Source organism: Gossypium hirsutum, chromosome A08 (assembly GCF_007990345.1).
Source record: "Gossypium hirsutum isolate 1008001.06 chromosome A08, Gossypium_hirsutum_v2.1, whole genome shotgun sequence".
In the NCBI taxonomy this organism is placed as follows: Eukaryota; Viridiplantae; Streptophyta; class Magnoliopsida; order Malvales; family Malvaceae; genus Gossypium; species Gossypium hirsutum.
The window spans coordinates 23,883,412-23,887,285 of NC_053431.1; positions in this window are offsets into that span (position 1 = coordinate 23,883,412).

Here is a 3,874-nt window from a genome sequence, read left to right on the forward strand (position 1 = left end):
TCAATCTCATCATTACCACATCAATACTATATTGGTCACCTTTATATAAAATACTATTAATATAATTTTCTCTTTGATAATCTCAATTCATAGGAGGGTGAGAAGCGATCTCCTTCTTAATTTTTAATTTTTTAATCCAAAGAGCACCAAAATTTAAAACTGAAGCCACAACCTCAACAATTGCATTATGATCTTGATTACGGTCCATCTGTACAAAACAATGCCACACAGATATTTGATCACTACAAAAAAACAATTTTAAGTTGTGTTTGAGCTCAAGAACTAATGAAAACAACATCAACAATAAACAATATTGCAAATTTGATGGGACCAATATTATTTTTCATCTATCATAACATACTGCAACAGTCCCATCAAAACATAAAAAAAATTATTGCTTTTTTACTCAGAACCACTTAATTCAAACCATGAACTCCGAATGTATTTTTTTTATAATTCCAGTAAAATATATTTCAGACATTATTGAAGCAAAGCAAAGTAAGAATGATAGTAGTAGAGTAGACAATGTCTGCAACCATTTTAACCATTTTAAAACACTTTTTAGGATTGATCTGAAAGATTTACTAAATCTGCAGCCATTCAACCATTAGTGGCTGTAGCAATGATCTGATAATAGTAACGTTAATTACATCACTTAGTTAATGATACAATATAACTTAATTACTACAGTTGTATTAAAAAAACAACTTTATTAAAAAAAAAATCACTTTCTAACTTGCATCATTCTTTTTATAAATAAATGATAAAAAGATAAAACTTATACAAGGATTGAATGATTGAATACAAATCATTTATCACTCCATACCATAATTCAACAAAGTCAATTACAAAGCTCTAATAAAATGGAATAAAGTCTGAAAGGCTGCCATTATAAAGCTCTTGAATTGAACACAAAGCTACCTAAATGAGCATTGCAATCCATTGTTTCAAGTTTTAAATGAGTTCTAAGAAATTAGAGAACAAAAGGGGTTTGTTTGCAATTGAAAGAACTCACATGGTAATTTAATACCTTAATTATTAGTAATTTTCTTTAAAATGTCGCCAAAATATGCATACTGTCTCTTGAGACGCGTTCTAAGCCTTAGGTAGTTGGAAAGCAAAAAATACACACTTTTTTAGCACTACAGTTTTATACTAAATTTATTCCATTTATCGAATTAGAAAAGGAACTTTATTTTCATCGATTTCAAAGGACAACACCAAAACAACAAAAATTGAATAAAGCAGTTTAAAGGTGAAGCAAAACTAAAACCTGTAAAATATTCAAATAAAGCCAACACCCCTTTTTTTACAAGAGATTTTTAAGCTTTACAATGGGAGGTAGCACTGTCTCCCATCCCATTAAGCAGACCCCACATGTCCCAGGATTTGAAGCTAATATTTCCAAAATGATCTATGAAATTTAAACAACTATAGTAACTTAAAATCACTAGACAAAAAGCTTTTAACATTAGACCTATAAACTTACGCAGATCAATTTAACCTAAAGTAAAAAAAAACTATAAGAAAAGAATAATAATAAATTCACTTAAAAATAAACAGACCCATTTTGAATGAAGCAACCTTGATAAGAAGAAGATAGTGATATACCTTGATAGGACTAGAAAGATTTTTTTTTAGGGTTACTTCAAAATGTAGACAAAAATTAAAGACTGGGTAAGGACAACAGCCAACCGATAGTGATGACGAGGTAGAGATGAAGAGGTGAGGCCAATGGACAGAGATGAGGAGGAAAGGAGAAGGCCAATGGAAGGAGAGATGAGGAAGGGAGAACGACTACTAAGTCAGTGATGAGAGTGAAGAGAAGGGAAAATGTCTTACGTGATAAAAAATAGTAAGACATTTTCCATAAGAACGCATTAGTTTCACCGGTATTTTGGAGAACCTTTTCATTTGGGAATTCATTTTCCACCAAACAAACACAGTAAAACAATGAAAATATTTTACAAAAAATATTTTACTGGCAAAAAACAGATTCTAAATTCATTCAAACTTACGAGTATTTTACCTTGAATGCAGAGTCAAGGAATGACTCAAGGTTTGCGTGGAGTGTAACAGTCTGATTTTCAGTGGTGTCAGAAATTGTGGTTCAAGGCCAGCAAATCCAGCAAGTATATTCAAAAATATTATTATTTAATATTTACAAGTCAAATATGGTTTTAGAAAGGTTTTTGAATTAGTAATTTGTGCTTTATAAAGGTTTATTTGGTTAAATGGTTTCAGAAAATGAGGTATCGAGACCTTATTTCTATAAACTGAGTCGTAAATATTTTTATAAATATTTACGCAGTGTCATTAAATTAGTATTAAAATTTCGTTAGAAAATTTTAATGTTTTAATAGTTAATTAATTAAAAAGGACTAAATTGAAAAGGTGCAAAACTTATGAATTATAAGAAATAAGTGATGAAATAGCTTGATAAATAAATAAGGGAGGACTTAAGGAGAAATTAGGCCTAAAGTAAAGGCATGAGGCGGCATAAGCAGAGAAATAAATAAAAATAAAGTGAATCAAGGGTAAAATTGTAAATTTTATGAAATTAAAATTAAATAAATTGGATTCTAAAGTTTTCTAGGCCATTCTTCTTCATAATTTCGGCCAAACAACCATGGAAAAGAGCTTTTAAGCTGGTTTTGCATATTTTCACTGCATGTGAGTCTAATTCTTATCCTTTTCTTATAATTTTTATGTTTTTAAAATTGTTACAATTTAGTTCAACTAAATCTTACCTTTAATTTTTTTTTATTTTTTTAAACACTTTGGATGTTTCCATTGATGAATATATATGATTCTTGATGGTAAATGATGAATTTAAGATATTAGTTGTTATTTAAAAGTATTTTGTTAAGTGATTTTGATGAAATTTTTTTATTGAGGAATTAAATAGTTGAAGTAATAAAAATACAAGGGTTTGTTGTGAAATTATTGCAAAAATGGGCTGGATTGAATGCCATGAAAATTTAGCTAGCATGAGTTTGCATTAAAATGGTTAATTTGCATGTTTTGGGTTCAGGGACTAAATTGAATAAATGTAAAACTTTAGGGGAAATTTTGTAAAAATGTAAAAAATGACCAAATTGCATGAAATAAATTTTTTATTGTATAAATTAATATATTGAATGAAATTATTAATTTAGATCAAGTTCGGGTGGAAAATTGAGGAAAATAGAAAATTACCAAAAGGCCTTTGAACCTTGGTATTTCTGTAATTTATCCAGGTAAGTTTGTATGGTTAAACTTTAATGTTTATTTAATAAATTGATGAATTTTATTATATATTTATTCATATCTATTGTTGAAAATAAAATTATTGTTAAATTATGAAATTGAATTGAATGTTTAAAACGAGTGGAACGCGAGATTGAGTACAATCGTTCTATAGCAAAGAATGAATTGACGGTAAATGCAAAGGATGAATTGATGGCAAGTTACCCAAGTGAACTGAGGTTCAGCATTTGTTGTGAACTTTCGTGTTTACTTTCCATTTAGCTCTCACGAGCTTCTGTTAACTCGTATGAGTTTCCGTTTAACCCTAACTCTTTTGAGCTTCTGTTTAATCTTTATGGGTTTTTGTTCAGCTTTTATGAGCTTCCGTTCAAACGTTATGGGTTTCTGTTTAGCACTTATGTGCTTTTGTTTAGCCTTCGGGCTTCTAAAAACGATATACTTATATCCGTAAGTCGTTCTCCGATTCGGTAAGATTTGATAAATGACTTATGTGATTAAAATTGAAAGAATTATCATTTATTATTGGTATTGATCTAAAATAAGTGTATTCATTGATTGAAGTTGTGACATGTTGAGATAATAAAACTATCGATGTTGAAATTATATGAAATATGTTCAAGTACGG